The sequence below is a fragment of the Mirounga angustirostris genome, unplaced genomic scaffold (genome assembly GCF_029215605.1).
Source record: "Mirounga angustirostris isolate CCGP_5_RB_7025 unplaced genomic scaffold, mMirAng1.0.hap1 SCAF_15, whole genome shotgun sequence".
Taxonomy (NCBI): Eukaryota; Metazoa; Chordata; class Mammalia; order Carnivora; family Phocidae; genus Mirounga; species Mirounga angustirostris.
In genome coordinates this window covers 68,864,744-68,888,014 of record NW_026991723.1, presented here as the reverse complement: position 1 = coordinate 68,888,014, position 23,271 = coordinate 68,864,744, and positions in this window count along the sequence as shown.

Below are 23,271 nucleotides of genomic sequence, written 5' to 3'. Positions count from 1 at the left end.
ATGGTCCGAGCCCGCCTCACCAGGTGATTGCTATAATTAAGCTAGATCAAGTCTGTGGAAGACTATGGGTGTTGCAGATGTCCCCTGTTACTCAGTGACTTGCCTGTTGTCACACAGCTAAGGTGTGAGGTGCTGGCTGGGGTCTCAGCCCTGGGGACGAAGTTTTTCCCCTGAAGTGGAGACGTGGCCTCTAATGAGAGCCTTAAACATTAGTTAGGAATCTGGGATATGCCACCTCATGCACTCTCATATATTTTCGACTTGTATCCTCACAAAAGCCTTTTATTATAAAAATTTTCATCCTCATTAAAAAATATAGGTTAGCTTTGGAAATGAGGCTCAAAGGGGGTGCAGCTCCCCACAGCACCGGAGGGCAATGGTTCTCCACCTTGGCTGCATGTGGGAGCTCTGCAAAGTCCCCATGCCCTGGCTGCCCCCCAGACCAGTGAAACTGGAATGTCGGATACTGGGGCCCAGGCGTCGGAACTTGAAAAAACTCCATAGGTAGCTCCAGAATGCAGCCAAGCTTGAAGATCTGTGCTCTAGAGTTTACATGACACTTTCCCCCAAATGAAGTAATTTGAATTTTACTCTTCTGTGAAGGCAGCGGAGTAGATTTCATTGACCCCACTCTGAAGATGAGAAAAACCAAGCCTCAGAGAAAATTCTAGAAGGACTTGGACTGGAAACCACATTTCCTGATTCTGTTCCAGTGCTCTGGGCCTGTGGTATGGGAAGGGGCCATGCCACGTCGCTGACCTTGCAGGGTCCCTTTTCAGCACATATCTGCGCCTGGGAGAAGGCTGACTTGGGTCCGTGGAACAGCTTGCCACCAACTAGCCAGAGCACAGTTCCTCCGGCTCTGTCCCCAGCACCCACTGCCCGTCTCCTGTGCCCAGCCCTGCCGCTCCTGGGTTCCCTGTAGCACCGAGCAGAGGCTGAGGGGTTTTCCATACAGGCCTGTCAGATCCATTGCATTCCCGCCTGTTTTTCCATCTGCCTTGTCACGGGGTTTGTGGTAGGGACTTGCCTCTGCCAAATGCTTTAGAGGCTCTGGAAGAGAGAAAGCAGCATGAACCCAGAGTGTTTACACCATGGGAAAAGCTGGGTTTGTGCACAGATCATCCCTCCCCCTGCTTGCAGGTTCTCATGTCCCCACATGATTCCCAGGGGGCCACCAGCAATTAAGACACAGTTCTGGAAAGCAGAAGGCTCTGACAGCCCCACAAATCAGCCTCCATGCCCCCCACCCCCACTCCTCCCAATCCCTCCTAGGACAATGCTATCAAGTCATCTTGAGCAATGGAACCAGAAAACCCCAACATAGTGAAAGAAAACAGAGGCCCCTCTTTCTGGCTGCTGGTACGATTTCAATAGAAAGCCCTTCTCGAGCAGGAAGAAGCAGTTCTGCTCTGTCCCTAACAAAAGCTGACCTCTTCCTTGGCGGCGTTTGGTAGGCCCAGACTCAAGCCGGGGTTATTTCCCCACCATTGCCATAGTCATAGCAACAGTTCTGATTAATGCGGTGGCCCATTAGAGGGATAATGTCAGCCCTAATCAGAAACGCCTCAAGTATCTCTCTGCATTTTGGTAAATGGTGTAATCACATTACGGTTCGATGTGTCTGGGAGCTGATTGCTGTCGCGAAAAGTCTGCCTGATTTTCCAGGTTAAGGGGTGTCAGGGGACCCGGCACGCAGCTAATCAGCATGCATTGTCAGGAGTGTTTGGAGAGAAGATGGAGGGCACGCAGGCTGCCTGGTGTGTACTGCCCTACTGTTCCTTCTGGGGCGACAGGAGTGCTCCAGGCTGGTGGTCTGTCTGCAAGGGGTGCCTTCCTGAAGGAGATGGGCTGAGAGCTGGAGAGAAGCGGTGTTTAACCGTTGCGGTGAAACATAAAGAAAACAGAGGCCTCCCCAGTAGCCAGAAAAGGCAGGTGGCCGTGTCGGGCTTGGCTGTTCCTGCCCTTGTCCATCAAGCTCGTGATGGACAGTCAGCCTCGGGTCATGCCACCGGGCTGGAAATCTGGCAGGAGGGTCCCAGTCTGGTCTGAAGATAGGAAACGGCAGGGGTGACATGCGGTGCCAAGGCAAGTAATGAGTGTGGACTTGACTTGTCATAATAGCACTTGGCGGCTGGCAGGCCCTGCTTTGCTGAAGCTGTAGCAACTTCCCACTCAAGGGTAGATTCTTGCCGCACCCTGGGGAGATGGAGTGTTCCCCACCTCTCCCCTTTTACTGGTCGGGAAACCAAGTCAAGGAGAGGTGACATCTCTCATCCCTGTGTGCATCTATCGAATCGATGCTAGCTTTCAGCTCCCAAGGGAGCCTCCCGACAAGCTACCTCCCTCTGCCTTCCAGCCTAGCTGCTTTTGTCTGTGCAAGTCCGTGGGTGACAGAAACAGTAAATCGTCACCACCAATATTGAAAGATTAAGAGGAGGACCTGAGGAAATATGCATTGAGCCCCCAGAGGCTATTTTTAGATGCTCCTGGGAGGTTTTAAAAAAGGACTCACACGGTTAACTATTTATGACTTTTTGAATGCAGAACAGAAATAGAAAGCTGCACTTAGCTTCTCCCATGCTCAAGAAGTAAAATTCTCTCAGAGGCCTGAAACCACTTTGGGGCCATTAAATTTACTGTCTCTTGGACGACATTTAATATCTAGCATAACGTTTTTATTTTTGGCCCTGACACTCGTTTTTTCCTCGGTGTTAAAAATTATCCCAGGAGTAGCTGAGATTGAGTCAGTGAGTGAGAACTATCTCAGAGTCATAGGACTGGTCTGTGACCAAGCCCGGGTGGAAACAAATCTCTTGCCAGTTGGGCCAAAGTTCACTTCAAAGGGCCCAGCTCAATGTCCCAGAGCAGATTTGGGGTATAGAAAATTCCTCAGGGGGGACCCAATCCAACAGATGGACAAGACATGGCACCATGAATCAACCAAGCTTCGTCTTCCATCTTTCTTTGCTGCAAGCCAACTTTCCTCACAGAAGGGTCAGTATTCTTCCCCCGGAGACACTGGATTGGACACGTTAAAGGGTGCGGGCTCACTGCCTACCCTAAAGCCTCACAGACTGGTGCTGCATTATGAGTAGGACAGAATGAGTTTCCCAGGCTGGGATGTAGTTCAGCTCCCAGGGGACCTACTAGTGTTGTTCCCCACTGCTCTCTAAAGCACCACAGTGTCTCCCCAGTAGCCAGGACTCTTAATCATCTCTTCTTTTAAATTCCACTATCAGGGAATTGGAAATTAAAACAAATCAAGGAGGTAGGGCCTTGGCCCCACACAGCCAGTGGCTTTAAGCTAAACGCACAGGAGGCCAACATTTATCTGAACAGAAAACCACAGAGGCATGAATTAACATTGTGGTCAGAGTTTCCATCTGGACCCTGCTAGCACCCTCACCCCAGAAGCCATCTGTGCTAGCTGCCCCATGCCTGTGGGTTCAGCCTAATGCCAGTCCCTGAGGACAATCCTGACATAGGCTTGTCCTGACAGCGCCTCCGAGACCTGGGGCTCAGAGGTCCAGCCTCTATCACTGCCTCCCTCTGCCCTTCCTCCTGTTTCTGGTGACAGTCACATCCAGTGCTTGGCATTCCAGAGGTGAGCTCTCCCTAGCCAAGGAGGCATACTGGACCATATGGATCTTCTACCTGATGCCCACTCTCACTTGCCTCTTAAGTTTTAACAATGTCACCATTTTACCCTTCCTCTTGGCTCATGGGACACTGAGTACATTTGGACTCGGGCTCCCTCATCAGACCCTGCCACCTCTCCAGGACCAGCAGCTGTAGTTGCCTGTACTTCTGTTGACGGCCACCCCCAGCAGTCCTAGTTCCCTCCTTTGCCCTGAGCACAGGTGCAGCATCCTTGTCACTACCTGGCACGGGGCTTGCGTGTTAACTTGTCTGTCTTCCTCGACCAGACTGTGAGCTCCATGAGAGCAGAAGTCTCATCCATTTTTCTCCTCATTGTATCCCCAGCACCTAGTACAGCACCTAATACAACATAGTGATGTTTAATACAAATTTGATAAACACAGGCATAAATGAAAAATTAATACCCCATTCCTGTAGAGAGAAGCAAACACTCACTTGATTTTCCTGATACACATCCATCTCTGTTTGTTTGTTTGTTTATTGTAAAGATTTATTTACCTATTCTACAGAGAGAGAGAGCGTGTGCATGAGTGAGAGGGGCAGAGGGAGAGGGAGAGAGAATCCCAAGCAGACACCACACTGAGTGTGGAGCCAGACAAGGGGCTCGACCCCAAGACCCTGAGATCACAAACGGAGCCAAAACCAAGAGTGGGACGCTCAACTGGTTGAGCCACCCAGGCGCCCCCATTTCTGTTCATTTAAACTGAAAAAGCAAGCTCAGAATTAAATACTGGCACAATTTTGTCACTTCTGAAAAGATAGTCTCTTTACAAAGACCAGTGCTCTTTACAAAAGAGGTATCATAACAGAAATTTGTCCCCTTTGCTTGCTTTATAAATTATATTTAATTGCTCACCATTCTGCCACTTATTCAAGTCTTCAGTTGCCTCAAATAAAAAAAATAGTTATTTTTTTAGAGTTGAGTTGGAGGGGAAATGACCCTTGATTAGAGACAATGAGGTGGCTCTGGTCCCTTATTGCCTATATATCTTTGAGTGAGTCATAAAGTATCTCTCTGCCTTTTCGTCATCTGGAAATAGTGGTAGTTGGACTCAGTAATCACTCAGTTCCCTCCCAGGTTTATTGTTCTATTGACCTATAAATCGGTTTCACAAATGCAAGTCCCAAAGCATGTCCTTCCTGTCTTGTGCTTTGCCCAAAACCCAACTTCAGGGTGAAAGCTATTGTGCAATTTTCAGTATGTTGCCACCAGGTGGCAGGAGCGTGCCACAGTCCTTTTGTCCCAAGCACAAAGAGTGTGAGCATCTTAACCGGAGGCTGAATTAATAGTAGTTTTCTAAGCCGGGAGGCCAGAGTCTGAGTTTTTGAAATAGCAAAACATCTGTTTATGAAGACATTTAGTCTTATGCAAAACAGCAATTTCAGGGTTAGCAATGACCGCATCTAGGAATAACCGAGGACCCGGGTTCGTGTGGTTCAGAATTTTGAGGTCCTGGCAGCTCCAGTCCTAGTGGTCTTCCCACCCCCCTCTTTGTATCTGAGTGAGTCAGTGGAAGCCCAGCAGCAAGAGCAGTACTCATTGTGCCACGAGGAGAATCATGTGCTGAACCAGAATGGATGGATTTCATCCCATTCTTTCTGTTCTTTCCCTGTTTCCTTCCAGGCAAGAGATGAGGGCTGAGCCCAGGCAAAGTTGGGACAGCTCCCTAAGTCATTAAAAAAAAATTTGCCCAATTACCATAAAATTTTCCTAAACACAAACCCAGCGAGAGAAGTTCCATCCCTCCCCCTCCCCCCCACCCCTTGGTTAGTTTTATGTGTCAACCTGACTGGGCCACAGACCACCTAGATAGCTGGTCAAACGTTATTCTGGCTATGTCTGTGAGGGTGTTTCTGGATGAGCATAATATCTGAATTGGTAGATTGAGTAAAACGGATTGCCTTCCCTAATGTGAGTGAGCCTCATCCAATCAGCCGAAACCTGGAACAGAACGAAAAGGCTGACCTTCCCCTGATTAAGAGAGAACTCTTTTTGCCTAAGTGCCTTTGAACCGGGACATTGGCTTCCTTCCTGCCTTTGGACTTGAACTGAAACATTGCCTTACCTGGGTCTCCAGCTTGGCAGCCCACCCTGCAGATCTTGGGACTTGTCAGCCTCTGTAATCATGTGAGTCAATTGCTTATAATAAATCTCTTTATATACATATATAAATCTCTTTACATACATACATTTCTTTATACACACACACACCCCTTCATCATGTATTCCTCTCCTTGTCTGTTCCCATGCTGAACTGAGAAGCCACTGTGTGAACTCTGATTCCCTTCATTTGCCTTTTTGCTTTCTGGGTTACTAGTCTTGGGATGTTGTTTAAGGATCCCCTGTTCCTTCTTTCCTGTCCTGGTTAGTGCTCTAATTGTAGTAATAAATCTAGCTTAACAAGAGGGTCATCAATTGCAAAGAAAGGTTCATGAGAATCCAAGACAGGAACCTAAGTTCCTCCAGGCTTCATAGGGACTTGAATGGGGATATCATCACACAAAAAGGCCGCTTCATCTCTTGATGACTTCAAGGCCTCACTTAAGACAACCCTGCTGCCCTCTGCTCATGACCTCTAGTCTTACCTGTCTACTGTCAGTTTCTTCCTGGCTTAGTAGCAGATGGTCCATAATGGCCACCCAGTTCCCTATACAATGGGGTAATTCTTGATAATTCTTTTGACTTCTTTGCCAGCTGGAACTGGCCTATGTGAATTTTAGCTCAACATCCTGAAATAGGAATATAATTGGCCTAACTTGTCTTCTTTGAGCAAGGCCACACAAATACTGGGCTCCTAGTCTACAGGCCAGGCGCTGTGGGGGGCTGGTGCCCACCCTTACTCTGTGCCACCTGGTACAGAGTCTGACAGTGTCCGTTCAGCAGGGACCCGCGGTGGGAGATAGGGGCAGACCAGGGACCCTGGTACACAGTCAGTCCAACTTCTGCTGCTCTGGCTTATTTCCTGATTTCTTTCTTTTCCCTTCTTATCATCGGTAGCTCTGGCATTGACCCAGCTTCCTCTGCTTTCTCGTCAATAATCAACTCTTTGCTATCCTCCACCACCTAGTGTAGTACCCAACACTTAAAAGGTGCTCAACAAATATTTGTTGTATCAAAGTCCACCAGTCAGAGACCTCCAAGAACATATCTATAGTTAAACAAGCGTAGGTTTATTTAGCTTGCTGCAGTACGGGACAATACATGGTGCCTTGATATGAGAGCGTTGGAGGGTTTATTAAAGGATTTGGGTGATTCTAAGGAAAGACTAGAGAGATAGGAACCAGTTTTGTATTGGATGCTATTAGGAACTGAGGGTAAGTTGGCAACTTGGTATCTCAGAAATCCTTTCTCGGGAATTAGAAAGAGCAAAACAGGACTGGGTAAGAAAGAAACAATCTCTCAGAAGTAATTTTTTCAACCCCAGGGTGGTCTTGTCTCTGGTTAGAAACACTATTTATCACAGTCTGTCGGACAGCAGGGTTGATTTCCAGTTTTTCAGTTAAATGAAAACACCAACAACAATGAATATTTAACTTTATCCAAATGTAGAAGCAGTTGAAGTGGTTCACGGACAAGACTGAGATGCCATTTTGGCCAAAGTGATAGTTCACATTATTTGTCTTTTAGGTGATTGCTTTTTACTGTTGAACAAAATTGGCCTTTAGTATAATGACGTGACATAGATTTGTCTGAGGCCCCATCTACAATTTGGAAATAAATGGTTATGTCTATTTTCCACTGTTGGTATTTCTACCCCTCTTTATTTGGATTGCTCCTTCAAGGATACTGTGCGGTTGGTTCATGTTCCTCTTCAGATATGGTCTCATACATTCCTAATATCCTGTGCACGAAGCTAAAAACAATGGGAGTTTGCAAAACCAAGCTTATGTGACTCACCTTTTTTTTCCCCCAGCAGTCACATTACCCCATCTGTTCACATGAGCCATTTTTAAGCAAGAGCACCCTGGCCTGGTATGTATGCAATTGATTTTCGGAATCTTAATAGAAAACTCATGGATTCTTACAATAGCTTATTCATTTTCACTCCACATTCTAGAAGGTTAGAAAAAATGCCTATCATATTTGCATTCCCTCTGACTTTTTTTGTCACTTACAGTTTGGTTAACATCTCTTCTCTGTAATTCACTCCTAACATTGACCCAAACTTTGAACAGGACAGAGGCATGAAAGAACAGAACTCCTCCAGCTTCAGGAAGTCATCAACAACACTTTCTTGATATGGTTGTTGGACTGTTTTTAATATGATTAGCCAGTTCACATTTCACCCCTATGTGTGCATGGATAGAATGGAAACCGTTGGCAATTGGGCCTTTTCAGAAGGTTGCTGCAGTACAGGGAGACTTGGAGAGGGCAGGGGTGGGAGTGGGGAGACCAGTGGAGATCATAGGAAATAGTTCAAACTTGACATCATCAGCTTTTAAACAAGGGTGGGGTGACTTTGGAAATGGACAGAGAGGTACTGTTGCTAGAAACATTGTGAAAGGAAAATTCAACAGGTCCCTATGAACAAATGAATACAGGAAGAAATGGAGGAGAGAAGAGCTTAGAGCCTAAGTGATTTGCATGGTGTTTTCATTGCTGGGAATATAAAGGCCTTGGAGAGACGCTGTTTGAGGCAGCAGCTAGATGGTGGAGGGAATGCTTGATGCGGTGTGATGGGCAAAAATAGTGACAAGGTTTGAATGCCTTCTCTGAGCCAGGCTCTGGGTAAATTTTTATTTGTTTTCTTGCTTATTTGTTTTATAAAGTATTGTTCATTTAATTCTCACAAGAGCCATGTAAAGTGGGTAATGTTGACTCCTTTTTGCAAAAGGGAACTTGAGTTTCAGAGGGGCTAAATTGTATATCTTTAGAAAGTGCTCAGCCCTAGGGACATAGAAGTAACCGGACACGGGCCTCTCCGACGAGAGAATCAACCCTTGCAGACTAGCAAAAGCAATTGCTAATCAGTTTAAGCTTGGAGAAGACAGCACTGCATTTAATTCAGTCTGGTGGCAGTGGGGAGAAAGGTGGGGAGGCTTCTAAGAGAATGAGGTGGGTGAGAATGGAAGGTTAAGTAAGAGGGAGAAGAACAACATGCATCTACGGTATGATTTGAAGACAGCAAAGGATTTTCTTTCTTTCTTTCTTTCTTTCTTTTTTTTAAAGATTTTATTTACTTATTTGATAGACACAGCAAGAGAAGGAACACAAGCAAGGGGAATGGGAGAGGGAGAAGCAGGCTCCCAGCTGAGCAGGGAGCCCGATGCAGGGCTCGATCCCAGGACCCTGGGACCATGACCTGAGCCGAAGGCAGACACCTAACGACTGGGCCACCCAGGCACCCCAAGGATTTTATTTCTGCTGGAGAGAAGGTGATGTGAGGACCAGCAGGAGAGATGGCTGGGGGTTAGGCAGGGCCTGGCTGATGGAAGTCCTCTTATGCCAGAATGGAGTTTGGACTTGACCCTGTGTGGAATGGGGAACTAGTGAAGATTTTACATTGGAGGACAGCATGGTAGAAAGATAATTCTGGCATGAAGACTTGATTGCAGGGGAGAGATGGGAAGCCATTCAGAAATCCAGCAACGATAGTAGTCTGAACCAGGCAGAGGCAAGAGCAACAGAGCAAGGAAGACTGACTCAAGATGAGGAAGGGGAAATGCAGAAGAATTGGGACCACTTAGATGTAGGGATTTGGGAGAAGGGACAGTTGAGGAGGACTCTAGGATGGTGGCTTAAATCACTGGTTAAATCAATCACAGAGTTAGGGAAACCAGGAAGGTAACCCGGTTAAGTGGGGCAAGAATGGGATAAAGATGTAGAGTCCAGCTTTAGACATGCTAACTATCAAGTGTTTTTGTGGCAATTGAGAATTACTCAGTACACAACTAAATATTTGTGCTATTTAAAATAGCCGTCGACCCTCATCTGAAATTATCTGCTCATCTGTTTTTTTGTTTTGCTTTCATTCCTATCTCCTCACTTGTCTGTGAGCCCCATAAGAGTTGGGACTTTTGTGACTTTTGTCCATGGATGGACTTCCGGTGCCTGGTGTACCTTTGTTGAACAGATGAACAGCAAACAGCATGGAAGGAGTTTACTTGGTGGGAGGGAGGGGCCATGTCTTATTCCTCTTTGTATTCCTATGCCTGGTAGAGACTAGGTGCTCAGTGCAAAAATGAACAATCATTCCACTCTAGTATATAGCCAAGAGAACTGAAAATAGATGTTCAAACAAAGCCTTGTACGAAAATGTCCATAGCAGCATTATTCATAATAGATAAGAGGTGGAAACAACCCCAATGACCATCAACTGGTGAGCGATAAACAATATGCGGTATGTCCATACACTGGGCTGTTATTCAGCTATAAATGGAAATACTGACATCTGCCACAACATGGCAGAACCTTAAACATTATGCTAAGTGAAAGAAGCCAGATGCAAAAAGTCGTACATTGCATGATGCCGATTGTATAAAATGCCCAGGATAGATAAATTCATAGAGACAGAAAGCAGATGAATGATTGCCAGGCCTGAGGGAAGGAGGAGGAGGGAGTGATTGCTTAATGGGTACAATTTCTTTTGGGGATGATTAAAATGTTCTGGAATTAGTGGTGATGGTTATGCAACATCATGGATGTGCTGGTAAGGTGGTTAAAATGGTGAATTTTAGGTTATGTAAATTTTACCTCAATAAAAAAATAGAGCGGATCTGCACGAAAAGTGGAACTGGACTCTAAAACACCCAAGGCTGATACTTCTAACTCACCAACAGACAAACCTGAGAATCACATAAAGCAATCCTGAGGCATTCGTCTACCAAACAGATAGGTTATTCAGAGTTAGTTCACCACTCAGGAGTCTGGCAGGATTCCTTCAGGTTGTAAGCACTCATTTCTTTTGCATGAAAACAACTCTCTATTCCTAGGTAGATCTTTGGGGAAATATTTCTTGTGCAAAGTGGGAAGAAGCCCTGCTCTGGGTAATTGCAATGTTACTACTGAATGTAGAAATGTTTCCTTATCAGGAGCCACCTCCTCATTTGTCCACAGTCAGTTCCCCACAGTCAGTATTTCTAAGGGTGGTCCTCCCATGGTTTTGGAGGGGAGGGGACCCAACACAAGGTGATAAAAAGGCCACAGCAGAGGGACTGGAAGCTGGGATGTGAGCTCAGCAGACTCGGGGGCAGACCCTAGGGCAGGAGACTCCCTAGCTGCCCTGAAGAGGCTGCGGGAATGATGGCTCATCTGATTTCTGGCTGTGAATAGACCTCTAGTGGCGGCTGCTGAAATTAACCTGCTGTCTCTCAGAGCCGGGGCAGTGCCCCCCTGCGTCTGGGCCGGACTCCTTTCTCTCAAAGCCCTACCATGGCCTCAGTTCCAGTGGAGGAACAACACAGCTCCAGCAACGTTAAGCCTCCTGCAGGTCTGGTTTGGCCAAATGTGTCCTTTAAATGTTTGAGGACATTTTCTTTCTTGCTCATCTTCTAATGTGGGCTGAACCAGGGACAGGAAAGTTGCCCTGTGCTGACAGCCATCGGCCTTCACTTCTGCTGAGCGCTGGGAAGAAGCCCCAAAGTCAGGATCTCTTTCGCGTGAAAGAAGTTTGGATGGGAGTCACACTTGACTCTTTTACCAAGGAAATAATGCCTGTGAGTAGTGATACTTGAACTGGAGTGAAGTTCAAGCTTCGACGGGCATGATTCCTACTTTGTTATCGGACAGTAGTTCTCAAACTTGTGCTAGAAAGCTCATCATATCACGTTGTCCAGAGAGGCTGCTCTTCCTCTCCAGAGGATCACGCCCTGCTCCGCATTCATGCTTCTATTTTCCTTCTTGTACTGAGTGAGGTCCTTCATTTGTTCAACAAGAATTTATAGGCCTACTTTGAGTCAGGCACTGTTCTAGGTGCTAGGGATAAGGTAGCGAATGGAAAAGGCAAAGCATTAGCACTCACAGGGAGACAACAAATATATAACAAAATAGACTTGGAACAGGCACAGGTATCCCCCACTTTTGGAAAGTTCATGTTACGCCATTTCCCTTTTACAGAAGACCTACGTTAGTACCTGTTTCCACTAACTGAAAGAAATCTGAAGATTTTTACTTTTATGGAAAACGGAAGGCAAACGTAGTGTTCAGCGCTCGCGTTGTGAGAACCGATGCGGAGGCAACACGCGCCCTGAGCTGCAGGAGTGGCCCCGCCAAGCTCTTTCCTGGGGGAGAGACTCGGCATCGCAGCATCCAGTCACCAAAGCTTTGAACTGTCCTTGTGAACATCTGTGCCTTTTCTTGATTTATTTTGTGCACCCGTGAGCAAGATGTGTCTTAAAGTATCAGAAAAGCCTCAGAGAGGTTATGGGGTGGGGGGGAGTCTGGGGATGTTAAACATTTTTCCATATCAGGGCACCTGACTGGCTCAGTCGAAGGAGCACGCAACTCTGGACCTCTGGGTTGTAAGTTGGAGCTTCAGGTTGGGTGTAAAGATCACTTAAAATCTTTTAAAAAATGTTTTTCCACATAGATTAGTGGTCATTGCTTCTTTGCATTATGCCATTTTGGCTTACAGAGGTTTTCATAGGAATGCTTTACCTTCAGATAGTGGGGGGAGCTTATGTATGAGGAAAAATAAAGTGGGGTAAGGGATATAGGGAGTACAGTGGGTAGATGGAGATTAGTATTTTTAATAGCGTGGTTAGGGAAGGGTTCTCTAATTAGATGACATTTGAACAGAGATTTCAGGGATCGATGGAGCAAACCCTGTGGAGGGTATCAGGCAAAGGTAGGACATGATGTAAGTACATTTTAACAGGATCACTCTGGCTGCCGGGGGCAGGGAAGAATGGAATGAACTTGCGAAAGCAGAGAGATCACTCAGGACCTATTGCTAGGATCCAGATGGAGATGATAGTGGCTCTGACTGGGTGAGATGCCAGGGATGTGATACAAGGTGGTCAGATATGGGACACATTTTGAAGGTAGAGCTCACAGGATTGGCTGATGTGTTGGATGTGAGAGAAGGAGGTGCCCAGGATGATTCCCAGTTTGAACACTGGGAAGGATTGAGTCTCCATTTCCAAAATGGGCAGAAACGTGGGGAAAATGTTTTAAATGGGGAAGCCAGGGGGTTGGTTTTGGAGTTGTTAGGCCTAAGGTGCCATTTAAACATCCAAGAGGAGATATCAAGAAAGTAGTTGTAGATAAAAGTCTGGATTTCAGAACGAGGTCCTGATTGGAATGATAAATTTGAGGGTTGTCAGAGTATAGATGGCATTTAAGACACAGAGTAGGGTGAGGTTATCATCCAGGGAGTGAAACAGATACAAAATAGAATGATCCCCAGAACCGAGCTCTGGGGCACAAGGGTCAGCAAGTGAAGGACACTGAAGATGAGTGATAGTGAGGCGGAAAGAGAACCACAAGAGAATGATGTCCTAGAAACCAAGTGAGGAAAATGTTTTGAGAAAGAGGGAGTAAAAGGAGCTGAGAATTTGAGAAAGAGAACTAAAGACTGGACTGGGATTTTGCAACGTGGAGATCATTGGTGATCTTGCAAGAGCTCTTCCAGCAGAATGGTGGGAACTAAAACCTGACTACAGTGACTTTAAGAGAAAAGGAGGAGATGAAGAGGTGACTGTGAGCCTGGACAGCACCTTCGAAGAGTTTTTCTGTAAAGAGCACCTGAAAAACAGGCATTAGTTGGAGAGGAGTGAGGTCCTTGAGCACATGGGAAGGGATAGGACCCATTGTGGAAGAGCTGGGCATAGAAATGTGGACATAATAAGGATTTTTGTTTTCCTTCTTTAAGAAAGAAAATCTATGAGTCAGGGTCTTCATTTCACAGCTATGTATACTGAACTGTGGGCAGGCAGAGACGGACAGGAGAGGCAATGGGGCTGACATTATCTATGTCTTGAATTGGGCTATTTGTGGAACACCATGAAATATTGATATATGAAATTTAAAATAGCTAAGTATATAAGACATCATTCACTACCGGATTCTAGCACAGACAAGCACTAACAGGTGCCGTTGGTAAAAGAAAAAAAACTTGAAAAATTTCCAACCATTAGTTTAACATGTTTCCATGAACCAGGAAATGCCCACTGTGCTGCTTTTTTGGCAGCTGACACCTCATGCAGCCTGCAGAACACCAGGGTTCCAAAGGTTCAGAGATGGTCCTCACTGCCCAGAACTGCGTAACATTCAGAAGAAACACCTTAAATGCTGAGGTGTTCCCCATTGATGTGCAGAGATTGTGAATCACGGGTGAGAAGAGATTCCCCAAATATTGACCCTCCCAAGCCAATATCACCAGCATTGAGATCACCCAGCATTGGCTTGGCAAGGTTGGCCTGACTTGCCACTAGGATACCCAGGGGGCTGGCTACCTTGAAAACCATGGTCATCAGACAGACTTGGGCTCAAATTTTGCTTTTGCAACTAATAGGATTCTGGGAAAATCCCATTCATTTCTTTGACCCTCAATTTCTTCATGAGCAAAACGGAAATAAATAACACTTGCTTAAAGTGATCATTGTAAGGTTTCAATTAGATAGCACGTGCAAAGTGCTTGGCACATAAAAAAATAGCTTAATAAATATTAGCTCACTTTTTTTTTTTTCTGTTTCCTCTCCATTGCATTTTTAGAACTAGAAAAAAGGAGCCATATTGGTGTAGCAGTTTCCCAAAAATGGGGGTCATATTTGATTAAGAGCTAGGATTTCATATAATCAATGGTATTGTTATAGCAATGTATGGTGACAGATGGTAGCTGCTGTTTGTGGTGAGCACAACATAACATATAGCTATGTTATATACCTGAAACTAATGTAACATTGTTTGTCAACTATACTCCAATTAAAAAGGGAAACAAAGAAGAAAAAAAAAGAGCTAGGATTTCAGATGAGCTTAATATGTTTCCATTAGAGTTCCTGAACTTCTGAGGGCTTTAGTTTCTTCCTCTGTTGAATGAACTTAATAATGCCTACCTCACTGGGTGTGTGTCAAGACTTAATGTGCTTGTATACGGAGATAGCATCTGTATTATATGTTCATTCATGCTCATATATTAGAACAGTACCTATCAGGGATAAATGCTCAAGAACTCTCTGCTATTTAGGAAGCCTGGGCAGGATGCCCTGTCAAATGCAGGGGATTCAGAGGTGATTGAGTGTGGGCCTTGCCGGCTAGGATCTTACAGATGGAGGAGGAGACAGATAAATGACCAGTTACAAGGGGGGAACTGGGAAACCCTAGAGAGGACTGGAGGTCTCACAGACACCCCCGTCCTTGCATGCTGCCTCTTGGGTCTCTTTTCTTGGTCTCTCCTCTCTTCTCAACCTCTCTTTCTTGGATTTCTCCTAGGCTCCCAATTCCTCCCCCTCTGGTATATGTTGTAGCTTACCCTTTCCTCCACAGCCTGAGTGGCAGCCAATGCTGGAATTCTGGAGGTTCTGCTTTCTGCCCCAGGTGGGCTGATCAGAGAATGTTCCAACAGAGGTGCTAAGAAAATATATATAAGCTTTTGGAACACCCCTGAGCCATATGTTGGGGATTGCTGGTGTGTTTCCACAGACCTGCACACTTAGCCTAGCAAAACCTTTTCACAGCTTTAGTAATTACAGACATTATAACATTAAGAATAAATGCATAGCATCTTGTACGTTCTTCCAAGATAGGCTTCATAATAATTACATAGCCTATATTGTAAAAACCTTAAAATTAAATTTTATGTCAAAGGATAATACACATACCTAGATCAAAAATTTAAATACTATTATAAGGCTTATTACCAAAAACCAGCTGACCTCTGTCCTATCACCCTGCTCCCCAGAGACAGCCAATCCAGTTCTCCTTGTTGTCTTTTGAAATTTATCTCCATATTTCTAAATAATGTGCTTATACAGCTGTGCTGCAATTTAGTGGAATTATCTTTTGACCTCCTTTTGTAGTGGATGAGGATTTGATTGTCTTATACAAAAGCCACCTCACTTCTTATTTTCTTCATCCTCCCAAAAGAGTTGCATCATCGTTTCTTGTTAAATCGAGAGAGCTTACATGATTCTGATTACGTATCTCTCCCTGCTGAATCAAATAGTATACCACGATTATATTTTAGGCAGCAGTTTGTTTGTTTGTTTTTTTAAGTCTAGAATTCATGTTTTTCCTAATTTTCCCTTTTAGTATCATTTTTATAGGACTCTCTTCCCCTTTAGGCCATGAGGACCTCCAGAACAAGGATTATGTTTATCGTATGTATTTATCATATATAATAAATAAATATATCTGTCATATGTTTATCTTTGTATTCTCAGAGAAGCCTGGTAGCTGGCAGTAAAGATGCCAAATATCTACGTGGATGATTGGATGAATTTGTCAGTTTACTTGTGTTTCTCCATAGAGACGTTGCTGGCACTTTGGATAGGGCATGTCTTTGTTGAGAGGGACTGTCCTGCATGCTGCGGGAAGTTCAGGACCCCTGGCCTCTGCCCACGAAAGGGCAGCAGCTCTCCCCATCAACCCAAACACCCTGTATGTGGTGGTAGGGCACCCATGGTTGAGACCAACTGTATCCAATGCAGTGAGTGTCAGCACCCGGGTGTAACAGTGTTTGGCTGATGCTAGAAGCATCAGAAATCCAGCTTCAGAGCAGAACAAGGGCTGGGAACTACTGCAGGGATAGGGTCCTCTTCCTTGTTGGGGAGAGAGGTTCAGGTCTAGGATGGTGTGGAGGTTTGAACTGAGCTCCAATCCGGAGAGGCAAAGCAGGGCCAAGCAAGAAACAGTCACTTTAGCAAGGATACGAGAATGCTTTGAGATCTCTCCCTTGTCTATACCCCTCACCTTAGGAAATCCCACTCACCACCCTTGTGAGGAGCATCCCTGTGAACCTTGTGATGGCCTCTCAACCCAGGCCTGATTGAACCAAAGATAAACACCTGAAATAAAAAGACAATTCATTGGCTGGCTAATGAACTTTCAGATGTTTTTCAATTGAGTAATTGAATCAACAGACTAAAGACAGGCTAGTCAATCAGTGGTGGGCATTTGAGCTGAAAGGTCATACAGACTTGAGATGAAGTTTGCAATACGACAAAGCAAAGCCACAGCACATGTGAGTGAAAGTTTTGGGAGAACACATAAACCATAATCAAGGAAAGGAAGCCAGTCATTAAGCAAGGGGAACATGACTTGGCCCTGCAGAAAGGAGGGATGCAAGAGCATGTGGCCCCAGAGACAGGGGGAAAGACAGAGACAGGGACAATAGTCCCATGAGACTCCCTGTTGGCTTTCAGTTACTCCGCTTCTTATTTTGTGTAGTTTGAGCTGTTTCTGACCCACGCAACTAATGACGTATATACATTGACTGCAACTTCGCTGTTAGAGCTGTTGTCAGAGTTTGGTCTATCGTCAGTCATTAAAGCCGAGAATCAAGAACCAGAGTCAGGGAAGAGAAGTTCAGTCAGTCAGGGTGAGGTTGCTGTGACAAGGCCAGAGCAGACCCACCCTCTTCTTGAAGTGGGGGGTGTGTATGATAGCAGGAGACAGTTGGGGGATGAGACCTCCCCACGTGAGGAACAGTGTGCAGGCGGTGACTGCTGGGAGCTTCCTTCGGCCTCACACAGGGCATCTGATCCATTTTGCCTTGCTTGACTTGGCTGCTAATTTCATTTTTCAGCCAGAAGCGGAAGAGATTTGGGGAACTTCTGTTCTGGACCTAATTCTGACCAACTAGGAAAAATTGCTTGGCAAAGTGGATGTGACAGGGACCTTGGGAGAAAGCAACAACATGATCCTGGGGATTGTGAAAGCTGAAAAGTTTGGAGGCTGGGCAGTTAGACTTCTAAGCCAATGACCAGCCATTCACACACAAATTTAGGTTATAGAGCACAGACTGTGTGCTAGGCAGTATTCTTGGTTCTAGAATTACCACACGTCACAAGGCAACATCCCTGTCCTCAGGAGGTAACCAAACAAATGAACAAAATCATTGCAGATGGTTCTTAAATGCTACACAAACAAGAAAACAGGGTAATTGGAAAGTGTTGGGGGTAGGCTGAATCCAGATGGGGTGGCCAGGGAAGGCCTCCTCGGGAAGGGATATTTAAACTGAAATCTGAGTGATGGCAAACAACCAGCCATACAAAGAATATGTCATGAGAAGGACCACAAACACAAATGTCTGCTGGGTAAATCTCGTTTGGTGTGGTCAAGGTCACAAAAGTAGCATATGCTTTTCCTTCAAGTGATGGATGCACTAGGAGATTCCAGAGGAGTTTTTCCATTACAGTTGAACTTGGGTGGTCAACTTGGTGATCTGGAGGAAAATTCTAGGATACATTATTAAATAAATAATTCTTGGGCACCTATACAAAAATTGATGGTCATTAGTGTCTAGTTTGTGGGCACTAACATAACTAGACCCTCTCCACATCTTGTGGCAGGCTTAATAGTATAGTAGAAAGAGGCAAACAGCGTATTTTGATTTCAGTGAAGTATTTGATGAAATACCTCCTGTTGTTTCAATGGACAAATTAGAAAAACGAAGGTGGAATCCTTATTTAGCCAGCTGAATCTAAAAGAGGGTCTTACAGAAGAATGTCCAAATTTGATCTGTGTTTCCAGAAGCCAAACTGAAACCAAAGATTGAATATTATGGGAAAGCAGGTTTTAATTCAGTATGAGTCCAACCTTTCTAAGAGTAAGAGATGTCCTGAAGCTGCTTTGGAATTAGGACACAGATGAGTGAAATTGATGCAGCAGATGGTGAATGTTTAGGGGGGCTGGTCTCATCCACCATGATAATCTAGGATTATGATTCAGAAGAAATAACTGACCGTTATGCACCATTTTCTCTCTATGGTTTAATAATAATCTCTCTATATAATAATGGCTATGTCAGTCAGCCAGGTGAGAAACCTCAAAATCTTCATTTGCTGCCCTATCCCTTTTGCCCCTCACATTCCATCCATTCTCGTAAGCTTTCTCCACCTCATCCCCATTCCCACCGCCATTGCCCTAGGTCAGACTCCCATGTCTGTTGCCTGAGCTGTTGTGTTGGCTTCTTCATTGTTCTCCCAGCTTCTACTCTCTTCTCCCATGACTTCATTCTTTGTGTATGGCCGGAATGGCACTTTAAAAAACAGGTATTATATGAAAGCCCTCTACTAAAATCTCCACTGGCCCTTCTTTCCCCAGAAAGAAGCTCCACAGTATGTAGATTGTTCCCAAGTGTCCAACCTCATTCCATGCATATCTACCCTGTTCCACATACACCATGCAGCCTTGGGCTTCTTATTAGTTCAGATTTTAGGGCTCTCTCAAATGCTATATCATCTAAGAAACTTCCTTGTTTCCCCAACCAGGAAGAATTACTTTTCTACCTTTATTCCCACACAATAATTTGTCTCATTAATTAAATAATTTATTTACTCTTTATTTATTTTATTCTTACATTTTCCATTCTGCAAACATTTCCTAGTGGTGCCTGCCATGAATTAGCTCTATGCTAGGTGTTAGGGGAAGTGAGCAGAATAATTCTAATACTAATTTATTAATAGGTATTGTGATGTGTGTTTTATGCCCATTATCTCAACCTTCATCTAATGAGTTAGTTACTATTATTATGAGATAAGAGAGATATTATCCCAATGAGATATCCCCATGAGATAGTTACTAAAATTATCATTATTTTAAAGATGAGGAAACTGAGGTTTAGAGAAGTTAACCAGTTCATGCAACCAAGATCATACAATTGGCAAGAGCCTGTGCTGAGATTTATACTGGGGCGAGCTGACTTCAGAGTTGAGAGTTCCAATAATTGTACCAGGGCATCTTTTCTCTGCAGATGAAGGGGTACAGGCAAAACCTTGCCTTCGAAGAGTTCAGAGATTGGTGCTTCCAGCTGCTGGATGTTTACTTAGTGTTCATTTATTTCTGCCTGAGATCCCATTTAGCCATTCCCATGTCTAGCCCATCCATTGGATTATAAGCCTTTTAAGGGCAGACATGGTGCTGTACCATCACATTCATTCCCCCATCTCCCAGGCACAGAGTTATCCCAATTATGTTTGCAGATTGAGTTAACAAATCATTAAATGTGTCAGACCAACTATGCTGCAAGTTTTCCTGGGTAATAGGATTTAATTATATCCAGCTCTGGGCCCTGCACAATGGGGACATTGACAAGCTGGTGCACATTCACCAAGAAAGTGGAGGGGGCTGTTTTGAATGCTATTTATAAACACTGCCTTCCTTGGCATTTATTTGGAAAGTATTAAAATAACCTATGAATGTGTTAGAAGATCTTTCTGTTCCCTACTTTATAAATTATTATTTCAGTCTTGAACAAAGCTGTTTTTTTTTCTTTTGCATGTAGCATAGTGTTTATATCCTGGTAATCATATAATATTAATAATGAGAAAGCACATTACAGCTGTAAAATTGGCATTAAGAAATAAAAATTTCCAAAGTCAAGAGGCTGCACTGTATGTACAGTGGAGTGGAGACACATGCTACTGTGCGCCCAGGAGTTGCTCATGGCTGACATTTATTGAGAGCTTGCTATGTTCCTGGCACTATTTTGAGTGCTTTACATATATCAACTCATTTATGCCATTACCCCGTTTTACAGTTGAGGGTCATAGAGGCACAGTGTCATTTATCTCCAGGTCTCTATTTGCCATTTACCACATTCTATTATTGCTGTGCCTGGCTTCTCCATCAACTGGTTCTTCAAAGGCCAGGACAATGTCTGGTACAGCTCTGTACCCTTGGAGCACCGCAGGTTCCTGGCAGAATAGAACCTCACTGCTGTGTGGGAGAGCACTGGTCAGGCAGCAGGGTTCCTCCCCCATATGTTCACCTGGGAAAAGCTCAGTGAACACAGTGGTCTTGCTTTCCAAGTAAAGCCAACACATTCTTCTAGGCCTGACGTGGGGGAAACTAAATCAGCAGAGTGGGGACGCCTGGGTGGCTCCGTTGGTTAAACGTCTGCCTTCAGCTCAGGTCATGATTCCAGGGTCCTGGGATTGAGTCCCGCATCGGGCTCCCTGCTCAGCAGGGTGTCTGCTTCTCCCTCTGCCTCTGCCCCTCTCCCCTGCTTGTGCTCTATCTCTCTCTCTCTCAAATAAATTTTTTAAAAAAATCTTTAAATTAGCAGAGTGATTCCCCAGTAGAATAAGCCAAGTTGAAGACTGGCTGTTGAGCATGGAACTAAGGCATAGAGTTGGATGGTTGGAACATCTAATAGCCTCATCTAAGTATAACCACAGTAGGTGTGTTCTTGTTCATGAGACCATAATGCTCTAGGTCTGTGGTAAAACACCACAGGAACCACCCCGGATCCTCCTTCTTGTTGTGCTTCCATTTTTCACCAAGCCCCCATTGGTTGCACAATTTCCTTCTTTGGAGATATTGATACTTTTAAGCAAAATCTTGTTCAGCCTGGGTACTTCGTCTGTCACTTTAATGTAACTTTGCCCATTTCTGTTTTGATCTGTAAATGCTGACTTTACAGTTTTAATCTTTAGAGGGCTACCTCCTTTCCCGTATTTTAAATTGTCTTCTTCCCTCACAATCCTTCCACTCCCAAGTACGAACTATATTGTTATCCCCTTTCACAGATGAGGAGGGACACAGCCCGGTCTTCTGACCTCAGGCCTGTCATTTTCCCCTCATATCAGCACCACTTCATCAGCACAAAGTGTTCTGCTTGGGCCATCGATTGGAGGTTGCACATGTTGTCAATCTCCTTAAGCGATGGCATGGCCACCCCTGGGGTCAGGTGCCCAGCAAGTACTGCTCCCTGGCTGTGTGAGTTCTTTCCTAATGTGTTGGGGCGGGACACACTCTGAGCCTGCCCCCTTCTTTCCTAGTCAGTGGCTTACAAGCAGATGCTAGGCTAGCCCCCCATCTTGTAATCTTTCTCTACTTGGCTCTGGGGTCCTTCTTATTTGGCCACATTTTTCTCTCTATACACAGAAGCCTTTTGTACACTGCCCGCAACAGTACTTATAATCACCTCTCCTGAGACCAACACCGTAATTTCGTATCTGATTCACTGTCTTTTTCATTCCTCTGCCTCCTTCACTTTACTCTTGCCCTGAGCCTTTCTTCCTCTCTGAACGCAGACCATTTCTCCAAATATGTCAGGTTGGCTGGAATCCCCTTCCCAGCTATACAATCTGAACCTCCTCTTTCTCTCTGTGTCTGCTATTTACCTCTTTACCTGGGAGTACATCCCATTTATTATTAAATTTCATTTACACAGACCTCAGGCTCCTGTGTGTGATTTGCCAGCTTTTAGCTGGTTGGATACATCTTCTTTGCCCCCAATTGCAAGCAGACGTTGGTAATCAACACAGAGCTTCTCAGATAATCAAATTAGGCAAGTGGGACTCTGCCTTTATTTTCTTCTTAATCACTGGGCATGATAGTAATAATGTCAGCTCGAATAATCTGGCAGCATAAACCTCTCTCTCTCCATGACATTTTTTCCCCCAGATCTACTTTAGTGTCATCCCACAGCCAGCAAATGCAAACCATGTCCTCATCCAGAATGGATTTAGAATCTTGACTGTGGACAATGTCAACTGCTTCAAAGCTGGGTGATGCTCATAACTCGACAGTAGTAGATCATGCAGGGGATTTTATTTTTTTTATCCTTAACCCTAGGTGGTAATGAGTTTGTGCCCTGCAGCCAGAGTCTTGATAGCCCTTGACATTTTCTCCTCCTTCAGGAGAGAGGCTGCAGCTGCTACTCAGCTCCTTGCTCGGGGGTGGAGCAGCCGAGGCAGGAGAGAAATGATGGCTGGCTGCCACCGCCTCCAATTTCTCAGGTGACCTTGGACAAGTCACTTTCCCCCGTTGTGAAATAAGGGCTCCAGTCTCCAAGCCTCTCCATTAGGAAGTACAGAGACAATGAGATAATGTTTCTGCAGCCCCTGAAGCCACTTAGCCTAAGGATGCTGTGTAGACAGTGAAGTGCCTGTGGAAATGCAGTGATAAATACACAGTAAAATTAACAAATGGGAACCCTTGCAGGTGAGGTAGGATCTATCTGTAGTAGGCACAGAGCTTTGGCTTTCTGATGTGAAGGTAAAACCAAGTTGTCTAGGGGGAAGTCTGGGCCCTGACAGGTCACATCCTCGGAAAAGGCTGGAAAAAGGATACCAGAAGCCAAGAGAGGCTCCGTGTGTCCTCAAAATTGACTTAACGCTGCTATGGTAGAGATTTGTAGACCAAAAAAGTGGATATTTACGACCAGTTGACTTTGGGCAGGTCATTCAACCCAAATTTCATTTTCTTATCTGTGAACTGTGGGTAATGATACTACCTCACAGGGATTTTTCCGGGATATAAGGAAGAGAAGGGAAATAATAAAAACAATGGTGTGTTGGGAAACTGAATCTCCCCCCAAAAAGAAAAAGCCTTGATATGTGGCAATCCCCAATCTCTATGGTGTAAATATTAACATGGTGGATGATTTCAGGCTACTAATGGCTTCATCACTGGCTGGCCAGTTTTCAGAATCTGTAACCATTGGCTCTAGTGAGCCTGCTGGCTCCCGCATACATGGGTACCATTCGGTAGGGGTCTGG